Source organism: Lepidochelys olivacea, assembly GCF_965140295.1.
Source record: "Lepidochelys olivacea isolate rLepOli2 genome assembly, chromosome: 5".
NCBI lineage: Eukaryota > Metazoa > Chordata > Testudines > Cheloniidae > Lepidochelys > Lepidochelys olivacea.
In genome coordinates this window covers 107,014,847-107,032,751 of record NC_140415.1, presented here as the reverse complement: position 1 = coordinate 107,032,751, position 17,905 = coordinate 107,014,847, and the positions used below count along the sequence as shown (strand labels likewise).

The following is a 17,905-nucleotide window of genomic DNA, read 5'->3' as shown; positions in this document are numbered from 1 at the left end:
AGATATTGATCAGCAAACCCTGCTTGAGACATTGACATGTCAAGTGACAAGATCAAGTCACTGTACTTAAAGGTGAACTGCAAAAGCATTTTAAAAAAATCCAAAACTCTGTAAAATTCCTAAGGAAGTGTGTTTATGTAGGGAGATGATGGCCCTGCACTGAAAGCCAGGTGGCCATTATCCAGGCTTGCCAGAGGAAGACAGTAGTGCTTTATGGCGGGGAAGGGTGGGGGGGAAACAAGGTCAGAAACTGCTGCAAAAGAGGTGATGTTGGTCAGCTTTGCAGCACTGACTCACCCCTTTGGTATGTAAGGGTGAAAGGCTTTAAAAGTGCAAGCTCTGGTGTTGGAAACCCCTTTCTCCACTCAGCAGGCTAGGGAGTAGGGGGGGAACACAACCAAGCTAATTGCTGGTGCCTCCTTGTGGCGGATGTCCAGTGCAGGTACTCCATAGGGAAGGCATCCAGTGACCAGATAAATGGCTTGGTAAAGGACTTTTTAAAAGGAGGTGCTGAAGGAATGGAATTGTGTGGGGTTTGGGGCTCCTATGGTTGGAACAGCAGGGAGCCAACCCCCCTTTCTGAAAGCCCACCTTACCTATCCTACGATGGGGGATGGATGGTAAGGTCCCAGCAATGGATTTGCTGGAGGGACCCAGATGTAGAAAGAGGGGGAGCTCATGGAAGCCCACTTCTTCCCCCGGGTAATTAAAAAATAAACTGTACACTTTTATCTGGCAGATAGTTCCAGGAATTTAATAATAAATTTGCGGCCTGATTAAATCCATATCAAGTATCTCCTATCCTCCTTTTGGTATAGCTGGACAAAGTATATTACTTGTTTTAAGAACAGGACTAACTGCAGCTTTGCAACCTATAAAAAAAGCAAAGATCTCATGAAAGCACCGCTGCAGGCTTCCTGGTGTCTTTTCCAAAATGATTGAATTCACAGCTACCTGTATAGTCAACATAGGTTGAAAAGATTTAGTATATTTTAACCCCTTGTTTTCATCCACTTTGTTTATGACAGTTATGATGTTACTTCCTGTATCAGAAAAACTAGGATTTATATGAATTGTTTCTTATATGTACTCCAAGTGTACTACACTGTGATAAATTGCATATTCAGTCATGTCATAACTTATATATAATATTTATTAATAGAACACATGTCAACACAATTTGTCATGCATTCTGGACTCTTTCACTTGCATTCTGACCATGAATCCTTCTCCCCTAAGACTTACTCTAAAACTCCAAATCTATGAACAGCATTGAACATTTACTTAGTTTATGAAAATTGTGGTATGGAAATTTTTTCTCTGCTATAGCACAAAACTCTTACAATAAAATTTGTTTGTGAATTGCATTTACAGTAAGACCTCTTAGCTCTTCGTGAATGGGTATGAGAAGAAAAATAATCATTTTAATGTCAACCATCTCCAAATTGTGAACTAAGAAGGGCCTATTTTATCTTCCATTTGTATGTGCTACTACTAGTAACATTAATAGGAGTTGCACTTTTTTTTCTCTTTTGATGTTTGTGTATTTTCATTGCTGATGCTCTCATTAAATGACCTAATTTTATATAAATCCTTTGAAATAGTTATAAACAAGCATTCTTTCAAAGGACTGTTGCAGAAAACAAGTGCTATTTCACATACAAGATTCTGAATAAAAAGAGAAAATATCTCATACAGTAATTAATTTAAATAGTGGTGATATAAAATGCTCTTTTTCAATTTTTTGTTTTAGAACTCTATCCTGAGAGACAACAACAGGATGTGCCTTGGAGAAGAGTAAGTTAAACAGTTCTTTAAATTTGAGCATATTTTTATAATGGTTAGATAGTGTGATTGATTTTAAGATTTTAATGACTTGTTATGAGTTTAAATTCAGTGTAACTTGTGCATGAATTTGAAAAATTAAGCCACTCCACTGAGTCCACAGTAGCATGTGTGCTAAATTGTGCACTTGCTTCTACCCTCCTTATTCAAGCAAAACTCCCTTTGACTTCAGTGAGAGCTTTGAGTAAGAAGTGCTGAAATTGGTACCTCTGACACCAGTATTAATAAGCTTTCAGTGAGTAAAAGTAAATGTGAAACTCTTACCAGAATAAATAAGAGTTTCTCAAGAGCTCCTAAAAAGCCTGAAAAAAGAGGCAGTCTTCACTTCTATTGTTCCTTAAAATAATTTCCCACTAGAAAGTACCCAAAGGATACATGAGCTAAAAAACATCAGAGAATTATGAAAAAGTGGTGTGGTTAAATGCACTCATCAGTGGTAATTGCTGCCTTTTCAATTATGTTTGTGTGTGTGTGTGTGTATATGCTTTATAGCCAAAAGAGTGCTCACAAATTACATATTCTTCTGTGTAATCTACATGTAGATTCTACATGTTAATTTCCACGCTTTTCTCCTTTTAATTTCAACTTCAGAGTGCAATAACTGTATTCTCTCTACTGTACTTCTAAAACTGACTTGTTAATACAGTAAATGAAAATGGTAATATAGGATTCATATCACACGCATTAGACTTCATGAGGTCTAAAACTGAAATATTGCTTCCATCTTAGCATTTTGTTGTGCCTTTTGCATATTTATTTTTCTTCATCCCTAATGCATATCATTTACTGCCACTGTTCAAATGTCGTTATGGGTTGAACATACCCAAGGAAATATGTGCCAGTTATCTGAGAACTGCCAGAGAGCAAGTGAATGGATAGAGGCATAAATCTCTGTTGTGACAGGGCTTTGGCATGGCATTTGGTAGGGAATGAAATAAAATGCAATACAACATAAATAATATTGATTTTCCAGAGATATTACATAAAAACACAGCACCTGATGCTAGTCATTATTCTAGTTCTCTTATTCGACCATGCAGTAAGACTGAATTATTAACCTAAAATCACAATAGCTCTTCAAATATAAATGATGAAGTAAAGGTGGTTTTGCAATAGATCCATTGATTTGATGGAATCAGTATTTGGACTTTAGACCAAAATCCAGTCCCTGTCTCCATGGGAGCAGAAGTTCCCAAAATAGCCGAATAAGTGCAGTTTTACTGAATATGGTATGGAGGCTAGATGTAGCGGAGCTGTCTTGGAGGAGGGTCCCCTGTGCATGGCACTTAGAAGAGGGTCAGGAGCAGACATCCTTTCATTCTGCCCTTTCCCTAATATAGGAGGACCCCGGAGCCTGGTACTACCACTAAAACACTGTGGGCCAGTTCCTCAGCACATGTTAATTGTCAGAGCACGATTACAGTCAGTGAAGCGATGCCAGTTTACACCAGCTGACAATCTGCCTTTAAATCCTTGTTATAACACTATTGTTAATGATGTCCAATTGCCTCTCTTTGATGTGTTCTGTGAGCATTCACTAGAGTTTGTTACATTTACAGTGCACTCCAAGAGCCAGCTGGCAAAGCTCCACTGATTTTGGAGCTATGCTAATATATAATAGTTCAGAACATGGCTCTTAAATGTATTTTTTCTAAGGTCCCTTGACTATCCTACATTTGCTGAGGTATTTTCTTGTTTGTTCCAAGGCAATTAAACAATGAGGGTCAGCCTTATTCATAGAAATTCATATCCCAAAGGCATCAAAGATAGGATCCACAATGAAGGAAGGGTAAAGTTCTAAAGGAAAAAGCATACCATAAAGTCATTGCTCTGAAAATGTAATGGCATTTATAAGACCAAAATCTGAGCTAGATGTCCCACCATTTTTATGTCAAAAAGAGATTGGTTAGCTTCTGAAATGACCGTTGTCTTCAGAAAGATGCTGTGTTGATGCACTCCACTTTATGCTGGTGAAAATAACACTGGTGAATCATTTATGTCAATGCAGGAGGGAAAAATGGTTTAATACAGGGAAATGTGGAGGCGTTATGCCTAACGGCCTATTCTATTGATATAAACACCACGATGCAACAGACATACATATCACTTATTCCAACTACTGGCTAGAATTGTTTTACATTTCATTCATTTATAGAAATAATGCCTAGGAATTACCCAGGAAACAACAAAACTAGCAGCAATAGTCATCAATAAACAATAGACAGGCATATGAATCATTTGTTTCTGACAGCCAGAACCCCATTGCATACAGTCATATAAATAAATAATCACCATCTTGATCAGTTTGGTCTCTTCCCTGATAATGCAGCAGTGCAGGTGTAAGGTATCTGACCCGTAGGGTATCTGACCATGCCAGCTAAGGTTCATTGGGGTCTGAAGGACGGAGTCAGTAAAATGCAAAGGGCTTTCAGAACTGGAACATGTGTTCATTATGAACAGGAGGATTTACCTTGGGCCTGGGCCTGAGCCTGTCAGAAGCTCAAATTCTCCTTTAAAAAGGATAGCTGGAGCAAGAAAGCTATCACTATTTCTGTGCTACCTTCACCAAATCAGCAGATTCCCTGAGTTCCACTGCTTACTATTCACAATGGACATTAGTGTGCATGCTACCTGTAACTACATTTTGACAGAGGCTTCAGCCAGTATCTCATTTGTATGAACCAGGAACGTTTATAAGTAAGAATTTTGGTTCACAAAAAAGGTAGATTAGTTTTTTAAACCAATCAAAATTATATTAGTTTAAGCAACTTCTCTCACTAAGCTATTTCACTGAGTTAAACACCCAAACAATATGTTAACAACAGATATACAGTCTTCTTTTATATTGACAGTGTAATTCATCATGCTCATCCATTATTGCACTTAAAACCAAAGAACTCTTAACAAAATTAAACCACAGTGGGAGCTTCCAACTTTAACAAAGATAATTTTTTTAAACAAGACATCAACAGAATATTCAAATTTGAGAGAACAGGACCTTGAGCTGCCCCGTCCCTCACCCCCGCCCCCCCGGCACCCCTCACGCTTTCTTATTGAAGAGCAGAACAAGAGAACTGAAAGGCAGCAGGCCTTAGACTAATATCATGCTGCTCTGTCAAACCACAAATATTGAGGCCTCACTTTGTATATTTGCTTTATGAGATAGGAGACTCTTAAGACAAAGGGACCCCAGGTGCTATGAAACACAATCTCTGTCCAAACTCCTACAGGCAATATGATATACACCACTGGAAAAGTTTGCCTAACCATTGTTGTCTGGGAGTGGGTTAAAATCATGTTAAAATTATTTTGTAATTAAGTTTAGGTAGGTTCCTGCTTCAAAGGTGGTGGAAATTGCACCATATCTTGTGTGTCTGTCTGTCTGTCTAAGGTGATAGATACTATTAGTCAGAACAGTAATAATCTATTCCTTTATGAGAAAGTATTAGATGTAGCATCCTTTGGGACAAATTATGCTTGCCAAACTGAGTGCAAAAAGAAGGGAAACTCTCCCTCTTGCACCTCTGTGGCTGGGCACAACTGAAGTCCTGATACTTCCCACCCCAAGCGCAAGACAGTGATGTTTTCACCAGTGGTGGCACTAGCCTATCCTAAGAAACCGGCAGAGATATATCATCACCCCTGCTACTCCCCAGCGGCCATACAAGGGGTCCTTGCAGTTCCACTCCCCTTATGCTACTGGAAGCTCCAGGAGTCATTGCTACTGCTTGAGGCATGCAACCACCATGAGCTCCCACAGGGCAATGTCCTCCTGCACTGTCCCAAACACAGAGCTGTATCTTACAGACACAAATTGAGCCCCTTTTGGATATGAAAAGGCTTTCATATGTATCATAAAATTTTACAGGAAAATGCATACCCCTCCCACCCAAGTGTGGCAAAATGTGGATAGGCAAAACTGACACAAACATGGACTGAAGGGCAGTGTGCAGCAGAGAGTAGTGCTTATGCTGAGTATGACTCAAATTAGAGTAGGCAAAGCCATGAGGAATTGCCACTGCCAAGTATTTGCTTATGAATTGCTTGCGTCTTTTTTTTCAGCTATCATTTGAAAATAATTGACACTCAAAGAAATAGATTGCTTCAGCATTAATAATGAAATAATAATAACAATCATAATTAATAATAAGACAATTATACCATGGTATATTATTTTAGTGTGAGGTCCTGTAGGATTTTCCTGGCTGATCTTACCATCCACACCACAAAAAAGCCCCACATTGGCTATAACCCATCCTTGAATGGAGCTCCCACCCGATCCCTAAAATGCTCCTCCTGAATCAGCTGAAGCAACTTGAGAGTACTGCAAGGAATTGCCATTCCCTGTTGGCCTAGGGATCCATTGTAAGCATTAGCATTCAGATCCATTAGATGTTCTTACACAACACTCCAAAAAGCACTGTTGCCGCTTATATCTAATAAGTATTGTGTAAAAAGAGTGGATTATGAGATAAGGACATATTACAAAACATACAATGGTGATCAGAACTCTATAAATATGACGGACTGATACATGGTAATGAAAAGAATTAAATGAAAAGGGAATGAAAGGAAAAAGAAAAGAAAAATCCCCAAACCTGTAATTTTTAAATGGCCAAATTAATTTAAAATAAAATATGGTTAAAAAATTACTCCCAGGTAGAATTGAGAGTTTGTGTGCATCAGCCTGAAGCTTATTTTTACAGCCAAATTATAAACCTTGAAAATGGAATGGAAATTGTCAAGGTTCCTTCCCCACTCTGAACTCTAGGGTACAGATGTGGGGACCTGAATGAAAACCTCCTAAGCTTATTTTTGCCAGCTTAGGTTAAAACTTCCCCAAGGTACAAACTATTTTACCCTTTGCCCTTGGACTTCCACTGCCACCACCAAACTTTATCTGGGTTCCTGAGAAAACGTTGTTTGGAAACATCTTTCCCCCAAAAATCCTCCCAACCCTTGCACCCCACTTCCTGGGGAAGGTTTGGTAAAAATCCTCACCAATTTGCATAGGTGACCACAGACCCAAACCCTTAGATCTTAGAACAATGAAAAAGCATTCAGTTTCCTTACAAGAAGACTTCTAATAGAAGAAAAAAAAGAATCACCTCTGTAAAATCAGGATGGTAAATACCTTACAGGGTAATTAGATTCAAAACATAGAGAATCCCTCTAGGCAAAACTTTAAGTTACAAAAAAGACACACAGACAGGAATATTCATTCTATTCAGCACAGCTATTTTCTCAGCCATTTAAAGAAATCATAATCTAATGCATCTCTAGCTAGATTACTTACTAAGTTCTAAGACTCCATTCCTGTTCTGTCCTCGGCAAAAGCATCACACAGACAGACCCAGACCCTTTGTTTTTCTCCCTCCTCCCAGCTTTTGAAAGTATCTTGTCTCCTCATTGGTCATTTTGGTCAGGTGCCAGTGAGGTTACCTTTAGCTTCTTAACCCTTTACAGGTGAGAGGATTTTTCCTCTGGCCAGGAGGGATTTTAAAGGGGTTTACCCTTCCCTTTATTTTTATGACAGAAATATTAACAGACTTTAACCATACTAGTACTGGTGATTACAGCTATAATTCAGTTTGTCGTATAAACTGATATGCTGTCCATAGGATACTGTGTATGTATTATAATATGGCTCCTGAACAGTTGTTTCTGGGCTACATAATTGCAAATTGAAGCTGAGTGGTTCTATCAGGGACAAATTCAGGAGGAGACATCGGAATGACTGTTGTGGGGCAGCTGCCCCACACAGGGAGAAGAAGGGGTTAAAAGCAGTGTCAGGGAGGCTGCACAGAACCCACTAATCAGGAAAGGGCTTACTGAGCCCACCAATAGGGGGAAGGCTACCTGGAGCAGCCAATCAGGGCCGGCGAGGGCCATATATAAAGGGCTGCTCAGCAGAGCAGAAGAGAGTCTCTTCCTAGAAGACAAGGGAGGAGGTCTGGCTGTCTGAAAAAGCACCATAAATAGAGCAGTGCTGGGTAGGGGCAGCAGAGTGCGAGAGTGAGCTGCTGGCTGACTGCTGCCTGAGAGGGTGCTGGAGATACAGGGGAAGTAGCCCAGGGAAAATAAGCAGTAGGTGGGAGGAGTGCAGTAAGTGGCTGTCGACTATAGGGTACCTGGGTTAGGACCCAGAGTAGCAGGTGGGCCTGGTTCCCACCCCCATCTTGTACCCCACTTGCCAATGAGGAGAGTGGCCAGTATCCAGACTGCAGTTTGCCCCTGAGGCTAGGGGCTGGACCTGGAACTGCAGTTGGCCGCTGAGGCAAGTGGCAGGACTAAGGACTATCGATCCCCCCAGAAAGGGGGAGATACTGGAGTGGGGGCCCAGCCAGAGGGCTGTGTCCAGAAGAGGAAGCTGTGGTCCGGGGGGAGACACGGGTCCAAAGAGTGAAGACAGCAGTGACTGCAGGCATGACACCACTGGCTGAAGGCAGACTGGAAGGGCCGAGAGCTAATTCCCAGGACGGCCAGCAAGAGGTGCCGCGGTTGTGAGTGGTGCCTGTTACAATTACGTATACAGACAACTTCAGGCCAGCCAGCACAAAACTTTATTATAGCAAATGCTGAAGCAAATAAATAAATAAATAAAAGTGAAGCAATAAAATAATCAAAGTTTATATTATGAAATATATTTATATACATATATTCCCTGCATGTAATCTTCAAATGGAACAGTACAAGAAACAATGTGGGACAACATAAGAGCTTTTAGTTTCACAGCATGAACCAGACTGTTTGTAAAGTGAGATGAATTGAAGAGTTCAGGCATCCTACCCAATAGTTCAACCAAAAGTTGTCAAGTTCTTTATTATACAGTTCCTATGACTGTAGATTGTGATCTCAGTTTCAGAACATACATCATGGGCCAGACTCACTTATTGGTCTGTTCTGGCTTGTGCTGACATAGATAATGATGTCAGAGTCCTGGTGACATCAGTTAGCCTGTCAAGAGGTTGTAGCAGCACAAGATGTCTGTAACCTTCCCCTAATATCAGTCCTACAGCCAGTTAGCACTTCTCCAAAAGTAGGCAGTGCTGACCAGGAGGTGGGATGTTGTTGGGGCAGAAGAGATGATGATTCAACATATATCATCTGTAGCATGATTGAAAGGGATCCTAAATATCATCCAATAAAGAATAAAGCTTTGCTTGCTTAGGAAAAATCCCAGTCAACTGCTTTCCCTGGAGAATGAAAACTCCAGTAGGCCTTTGTTGCTTCAGAAAGGTATACTGCATCGAGGGTGAGTCCAGTTTGAGGGCATCTCCTAGAAAGTACATCAGATGCTGCTAAATTCTTTATTGAAAACAGTAACAAGAATTTGTGTGTCATGTAATATACCAATTGAATAAATGTCTTATACTTATTCAAAGGGCTGCTTTCATCTAATAATTGTAATGATCATATTGTCCTTGGAGAAAAATCAGTGCTTTAGTACATTCTTGGGGCTTAGTGGTGGTTGTTGTTGTTTTCTCTCTTCTCTCCACCTCCACGGGCCTTCATTTTAAACAAACTGTACTGGAAGTCATGGAATGAAGCCAAGAGTCCTATCTCATAGTGTTTTTTTAATTTCCTGTGTTTTTGCAGTGCTTTTATATTTACGAATTAATTACTTGATTATTTAATTATACATTCAATATTATAAACAAGAATGTGTAAGACACTTTTGAGCTTTAGGAATGTGGCCAGAGTAATGTGTAATAACGTGAAAATTGCAACCAAAATGGTAGCCAGTTTTGACTGTAAAATTACTAAATATACTAAGAGAAAGTAAAACGGTTGCCATATGAGGAAAATGTAACGCGAGTTTATTTTGTGTGATGTTGAATGTAGGTAAAAACTATGATAAAATGGTTCTTGTTTTCTCTCTCGATCAGCAGTTACGGTCAGAGTTTGAAAATAGCCCCCCTGAGAAAAAATATGCTGCTGCTGTTTTGCAACTTCTTATTAGGAATTTGCTGTCTTGTTGTACCACACAATTACTTACACAGTCAATCGATCCATACACAGATAAATACATAAATTGATGATGATGGTGCAGCTAATCACTCTTGGGCCTGATTCACCATAGTTACTCCAATTTACATTGTTCAAACTGTGCTGCAGTCAATGGAGTTACATCAGGACCACACCAGGTAACACAATGGTGAACTAAGCCCTGCTTTTCCTATGTTGTTATTAATACCCATGTGAACATATATAAATGAAAAGAATGTTTGAATGTTCTCATGAAATATGGGAGGTGGGGGAGAAATTAAATGGAAACCGTTTTGTCTGGCTTAAAACTTTTCCATGCTATGTTTGCAAGTTCATACCATGGCATGCTTCTTGTTCACAACAAACAGAAAGGGAAATTCATTAGAAACTGATTATAAACCCAAGTGAAATTGAGGAGCTTATTACTGTTGTCCAAACTGAAGTAAGTACAAAAGTAAGCTCTAAAGGTTAAAAAGTCAATTTGATTTTAAACTTCTTTCATTATTAAAATACTATATTATAAAATGAGTTACTGTATTAATTGTAATATAGGTGACAAAAATTGTTTCAGATATTTTAATACGACAGTATCCCTTTGAAGTATCATAAATTTCTTTTAATTTTGTACATCACACAACTTTCACATGTTATGTGTGTAGGTATTTTTCCTGTTTTTTTGTTTTTGTTTTGTTTAATTTAGTTTTCAGTTCTTTTAAAATATCAGCTAGTAAAGATTATACTTAATTAAAACAGTGAAATTTGAATTGATCAGGTCAAATTAATTTGATATAGTTTGAAAATTATTACCGATTACTACATTTTAAAATCCAGTTATTTTAATCACTAAAGAATTATAGACATACAGTATGTGGCATTGTGTCTCTCCCAAAGAAACAAATATTCTACTTTTTCCAATACGAAATCATGAGTCTCCTTCTTATAATAAGTAATGCCACAGTTCTCCGCTGCCATACAGAGCCTCCTCAGTTTACTCAGATATTGTGAATCAGACTTCAAGTGATTCCTAATTTTCCAATTTAGCTTTCTTATGTGTTTACCTACAAATAAGTTCCATGTAGGCATTTTTGTAACCCTTTGTACTGTTAAAAAAAAGATTTTCAAACACTTAAAATCTATGTGCAATTTGAAACTTGATCCCAGGACAGAAGAGAGAGGTTATTAGTCAAATAGTTTTTTTTTTTTTAAATCTAAAATAATCGTCTCTAGTTTATAATCATAATGGGGGGAAGTTCAATATTTCTACTCAAACAAAGAGGCCGCTAGACATATTTACAAAAGTCCTTATGATGTTTGCAGTTGACTTTGCAAAAGACAACATTTATAAAACATTTACAGTGCCTGGCAGGTGCCATGAATTCTCCTTGGGATTAGTGTTATTCAGATATTGTCTTTCATTTGATCTTCAAACACATTTTTTTTTCTAGAGAGAGCTTTTTAATAGCTTTAGGAAATTAAACCCTTTTTATATGTGTCATTATAATACCCTCTACGAATTTATTTTTGGGAAACAAGTGGCTGCAAAGCTTAAGACAATTATAATTTTGTTTAAGTAAAAAAAAAAAAGCAAGCTATATAAATGAAATAAGGATACACTTGGAGAAGTCAAAAAGTATTGCCTGTGACTGTTTCTTAAAAAAAATTATTGAATAAAACAGAATAAACAGTTATGGCACATTTTTCCAATATCTTTTCTTTCAATGTTGTTGTTAGATAGTGAAAGTGAGAGCTTATTGTAGCTGCCCCCATAATCCTGTAATCATTTCAAAAGATAAAATATTGTCTTTTAAAAATAATTTACTCTAAGTACTCAGAATGAGCTGAAATTTCCATTTTTTTTAAATGGGAAAATGTATTCTAAAGTATGGGAAGGGAAACCTGAAATCATTTTGGTTTCCCCTACAAGTTGCTGAAAAGCTTTTATTCTGTCAGATTCTACTTTTCTGTTTCTTTGCTAGGCATAAATTTGTAAGGAACTTAGGGAATTTGGGGACTAAAATGAGTGACAAAATGGGGAGCACTGCAGAGACTCCTGCACGTTTAGACATTAAGATGTGCGTGTGCTGTGTCAAGGCACCCTGCTTTGCTTATTTACAATGTTTGTTTCATGTAACATTTTGTACTGCAGCTGAGGATTTAAGATAAACACAGTGTATGTTAAGTACATCTTTAAAAACAGAACAAACCGTAAAAACCTTGGTATTTTAGAACCTCCGATATTTTTGAAAGTTTCTAATTTATGGGAATCAATGATCCATCTTGTTCTTTTAAAAAAAATACACATCTGTCTGGATTCCTTTAAGAGAGGATTTCTCCAACACTAGGGTTGTCACCCATCCACATTTTCCCAAGATCATCCCTTTTCTGAGGTAGCTGTCCCAGGAAATCTCTAAGGGTGCTTGATACACACTGCCAGCGCTCCAGGTTTATGGGCTCAGAATCATCCCTGACTTGGGTTTTTTGTACCTCGAAGGTGGCAACCCTAATCAGCACCTTTCTTTCTACTCCATCTAACGTACAGCCTCTCCTTCCAGGACTCTGTACCACTCTTTCTGCCCAAAGAGGGCTGAATAGGACTCCTAAGGGAGTCCATCAGTGCAATACTACCATGAAAGAGTAATAAAAGACCCCACCTCTACCCACTTGGGCTTACTGGCTTGTAATTGCTGGGATTGCCGCCAAACCTTTTTTTAAAAATCACCATTACATTAGCGATCCTCCAGTGATCTGCAGAGAGGCTGATTTAAGCAACAGGTTACACAGCACAATTAGTAATTCTGCAATTTCATGTCTGAATTCCTACAGAACTCTTGGGTGACTACTATCTGGACCCGGTAACTTATTACTGTTTAATTTATCATATTTTCCCAAAACCACTTCTATTGACATCTCAGTCAGGGACAGGTGTGTCTCAGGTTTGGGGACCTTTCTCACATCCTCTTCAGTGAAGACCAATAAAAAAAATTCATTTAACTTCTCTGCAACTGCCTTGTCTTCCTCGAGTGCTTCTTTAACCCCTCGATTATCCAGTGGCCTGACTGACTATTTGACAGGCTTCCTGGTTCTGATGCACTGAAACTTATTGTTGCTGTTAGTTTTTGTGTCTTTTGTTTGTGGGTAGGTGGATAGGCTCTTAGGGAGTAGGGGGCAAGGCACTTTGTGAAGGAATGAGAGCAGAAGCTTAAGTGCTTTGCTGAAGCTGGGACTAAAGCTGATTAGTTCTGCAGAGAAATGCCACTTCTTGCAAGACTGGAGGCATGTAATCTTAAATAATAATAACAATAATCAATTGCTTATGTTTGTTCCCTTTAGGTTGTTTCAGAACCTCCTGTATAGATTTTCAGAAGCCTTAACTTCATTACTATTCAGAATAAGCATCTTAAATTAACTGCTATAGCTCCAGAGCTCACTATTAGCATAACAGAGATTTACATATACTTAGATTATAAAACCAGGCACTTTGGGCAGCATAGAAATATCTTCAAGCTGTGTAGCAAAGATTCAATCAACACTTACCTCTACGGGTTCCCTGTGGTCTTGGCTGTGAAATATGGAGTCTTGAGATCGTTTATTTATTAACATGTATAACAAACTGTATGACCAAGGGTTCTAGATATTCTTGGATGCACTGACAGTCAGAAGCAGCAACATTAATGTCTGCTAAAAACTTTTTCATCTCTATGTAAAAGTGATCAGATATTTCAGGAAGATTTTACACACCCAAAAATTTCTGTTCTTTGTTCTAGCAGTCTGTGACTGATCCCCTAAAAGTTTTGTACTCAGCACTGCATCAGGTACAAAGAGCTGAACATGGCGTATATTACAGATGTAATAGGAATGTAATAATTGAATATAATAGCTTAATGTGAATTATAAATATTTTTTCTGGGTTTTTTTTGGTTCTCTTCACTTTCCTGGCTTCACAGTGATTTCCTCAATTCACTGCATAAATTAACCAGGTTGTTTGAATTAGTAGTAGATAAATGAAATACAATATAAAGAAAAATAAATAGGCACATCTTTGCTTTAATTTTGTCTATGTTAAATTCATTTGTTTTCCAAAATGTAGATAGATGGACAGTTTCTTATATAATAGTCACTATGTCATAAAGTGTTGTACAAACAGTAAGTTTTGGTTAGCTCCTTACATGAAGGTCATTTATTATACATTAAATATTCAGAGGCAAGGTAACTCGGGATCCCTAATCAGCATGCCCAATGGATGAAGTTAGTTTGTTTGACAGTAAAGTCTCTTTACTTTCCTTTGTCCTAGGACTCTTGGAGGTAAACCGCCCTCTAAGAGTACTGGTGTTTGGCATGCTTTTACACACTACAAATAATAAAACAACATCATATCCATCACCATCACAAGGTAGACTTGGATAATATGGAGGGACTGAGAGCAACTTTAAGGTTACCTTTAGATTTACACTTAAAACAGGACTAAAATGTCTGTCTGTGTCTGGATTGTGAAACCAACAGAGTAGGGTTTGTCAAGGACTGTCAAGATACTCAGTTGTATTGAAAAATGAAAACCTCTCACCTGAATTACTAGAAATATCTTATGTTTTTTATAAAAAAAAGGTTTAAAATCAAATTTACTCTTCACCAGACATGCATCGTGTTTGTTTTATATAATTTCAACTCAATGTACAGAGTGAAACTATATCAAAACAGTCATTTTGACTTTCTGATTGTCATGCACAAGCACAATGATGGTAAAGCCAGATTCCTGCACTGAAGGGGATTGTTCAAATGCTGAGAAAAAGAAAAGCTTATATTTTTTAAACTCAGTGAAAATTGTTAAAGTTGGTTAGTTTTGGATTGTGATGGATTAGATGGGTGTCCTCAAAAACAAAACAAAAAATAATGAGACTGTCATGACCATTTCAAAGGGAGACTTTTAAAGCTTTTCCTCTACCAAAAAAAAATACATTTTTTTCTTTTACATCTACATGGAAATGTTAATAATCTTCTGAAGAGTTATTGTGTCAAATTTACAGACTAAATTCAATATTTACTGTTTAAATAGAGGCACATTACTATTATTTATATTATGGTAATGTCCAAAGGCCCTGCCCCAGTATTCTGGGTGCTGTTCAAATATAGAAAAGAGATAATCAATGCCCTCAAGGGTTTACAATTTAAAAAGACACAGACATTTTATTCCCGCTATATATGTAAATCCAAAGGCAGCCTGAATTATGAAGATGCTGTCAGTACCTCCATAGTATACAAGTCTACCTTGTGATGGTGATGGTTCTGATGGTGTTTTATTATTTATACAGTGTTCAAAAGCATGCTAAAATCTAGAGAAATATGTAAAGAGTTTGTCTACATAAGACATCCTGGAAGATTAATCTGAACTAACTAAAGATGTAATTTTAAAATGGATTAGTTAAACTGCATTATACCCATATGTAGATGTAGTTATTCAGAATTAAAATGGCCTTAATTCATCCGAATTAAGACCACTTAATCCTGAATGAGGGTGTTCATACTGGGGATTAATATGGTTTAACTAATCTATTTTAAAATTACACCTTTAACTATTTCAAATTAACTTTCTGGTATGTCCCCCGCCCTGTGTAGAGAAGCCCAGAGACAATATAGTCCTTGCCTCAAAGATCTTACAGCAGGGTGAATTTGATTTAAATCACTAGTCAGGAAGACTCGATTTAATCATGGATTTCTACATAAAGGTGCATTCTTGTTGGTTGTTATAACCTTAATACATATTCTTCACAACTCAGAGATAGATGTAGGTTTCATTTTTAGAAGGTACACACGATACATTTTTAAAGTGATTTATTTTTAAAGCTTTTCAGATTTGTTTTACAGCTATATCACAAAATGAATGATCGTTTGGTTATTTCATTCACCAAAGGTAACTGAAGCAGATATTTATGAAGTCATTGGGAGGTGAGCTATCTCCAATTCAACAGGTTAATCATTAATATTTGGATGACTTTCTTGTCATGCTGTATTAGGAGGAGAGTATCACCAGACAGACATTTAAATTGTTGTATTTAACTAAAACAACAACATTATGTATTCTGGATTTTTTTACTTCAACAGCAAACATATAATATTTTAACAAAACAAGCATATGAATTTTTGAATATAGTTAAACATTCAAGTTTTTTAAAATCAGGTTTGTTTTTGTTAAAATTGTTTTTAACTAAAGTAGTTAAATGAAATTTTAAAATAAATAAATAAATCAACTATGTCAGCCAGGTCAACATGAGAAACTTAAAATATTGGCTTCTGCAGCTCAGTCGTCTTCACCTTCATTTTCCTGTTTGCTCATAATCTGGAAAAGAAAAACAAGCTTTCCTGCTTTTTCTGCTTCCAAAGGATATCTCAATTTGGAATGAATTAGTCCAAAGGAAGAAATATTCTTTCTACACCGGCAGAAGAAGCTACTGCTGTTAAAAGTGAGATTATCACTTCAATAGTCTCTGAATCCAAGTGCTTAAGTGACTTCCACCAGTTCACTGGTGTGACTTTCTTTAAAACATCATCCGCAAACATATATTTCTTGAATAGTTCACCCTTAGCTCTGAAGTTTATTATAGTTGGCATTATGGAGGAATGATTGCTGGATGTCTATCTCATAGCCAACTCCTCTTCTTCAGCAGTTAAGGTTTGACCCTGGTACCGAGTATTAAGAATATTTGCAAGAAAAAGAGCTGGAAATAGTGCTTCTCCTGTTTGTTTTTTTAATGCTTGTAATTTTGCATTAACTCTGTCATTGCATATTTCTGTTTTTAAGATCTCACTCAGTTCCTTCCAAATTTCACCAGTGTCAGCAATGAAACAGCTATTTCCCTGTGTTTTGTTCAAGGCTACAGAAATAGGATTCAGCGTACTCAGCATGTGTTCAACATTTCTCTTAAGCCCAATGTTGAGAACTTTGGCTGTGACAGGGCCATCTATTTTTTTTCATGGTTTTGTTCACAAACTGTCATCAGATTAGGCCAGTTCTTGATATAGTGATCAAACCAATCCACTGCTGAGTTCCATTGCATGTCTTGTGGGAGTTAACTTGTTTCCTCCTACTTTTTTTCCAGAGCAGCTGCTGCAAAGTGGTTGTTATGGAAGTATTTTGCAATTTCAACAACATTTGCCTTTATTTCTGGAACATTGAAGTCTTTGGCTAGGAGGTTCATCAAATGAGCATTGCAACCGTATGTTATTAGCTTGGGACGCTCTTCACTCTCTTCTAAATAATTTCTTCTCATCTTGGATACATTTGCAGCATTGTCTGTGATAAAGCTGCGTACTAGACATTTGAATTTTTTTTCACAGTTTATTATAGCTTTTACTGCTACTTCTTGTAAGTATTCTGCTGTGTGTGTGTTTCCTGATGTATCAGTTGTTTCTGTAAGGAAGATATCCCCTTCTTCTGTTGTCACACAAGCACATAGAACAGGATCATTGTGGACAATGCTCCACCCATCAAGACTCAGGTTAACAATTTCACCCTCTAGACCATTTGCACACTGCTCAATTTGTCTTTCATACACTTTATCCAGCAATTTGCCTGTGACATCTGCTCTGTTGGGTGGACTGTATCCTGGTCTTAATGACTGAACAATGTTAATGAAGTGTGGGTTCTCAATCATACAGAAAGGAGAGTTGTTTGCTTAAACAAACCTGGCAATTTTTTCATCAATTACCTCTTTTTGTAATCTGCTGGTTCTTATCACAAACTTATCTATGGCTGTTTCTGGATGATGGAGATTTTTTTTCTTTTTGCCACAGGTGGTATATTGTGGCTATGTGACATGCATGATGTGATGGAAACACTATCATTGGCAGATAACTGTGAAACTATAGAAAATGATGGTGCTCTTGAAGGTGGATAATCTTCAGAATCCTGTATGTTGAGGGTGGATTCTCCTAAACAAAATAAGTCAATGCAGTTATTTAATTATTATTACCACACTGCTCATTTAGTATTACTCATTGCATTCACTGACACTCAGTACTCCTTTAAAGGTAAAATTATAAAAGGAAAATCTGCCTATTTCAGCTATTTATTTTTTTA

At 37.4% G+C, this 17,905-nt stretch overlaps 1 protein-coding gene across 2 annotated transcripts in view; it reads left to right on the top strand.

Annotated features, from left to right (window-relative positions):
- PTPRD (protein tyrosine phosphatase receptor type D) overlaps positions 1-17,905 on the top strand; it is a 1,732,979-nt gene that overhangs the window by 613,883 nt on the left and 1,101,191 nt on the right. For both annotated transcript variants that reach the window (XM_084628881.1, XM_084628884.1), the window contains one exon: positions 1,754-1,797. The gene's annotated coding sequence lies outside the window, so the exon portion shown is untranslated. The remainder of the gene's footprint in view (positions 1-1,753; positions 1,798-17,905) is intronic.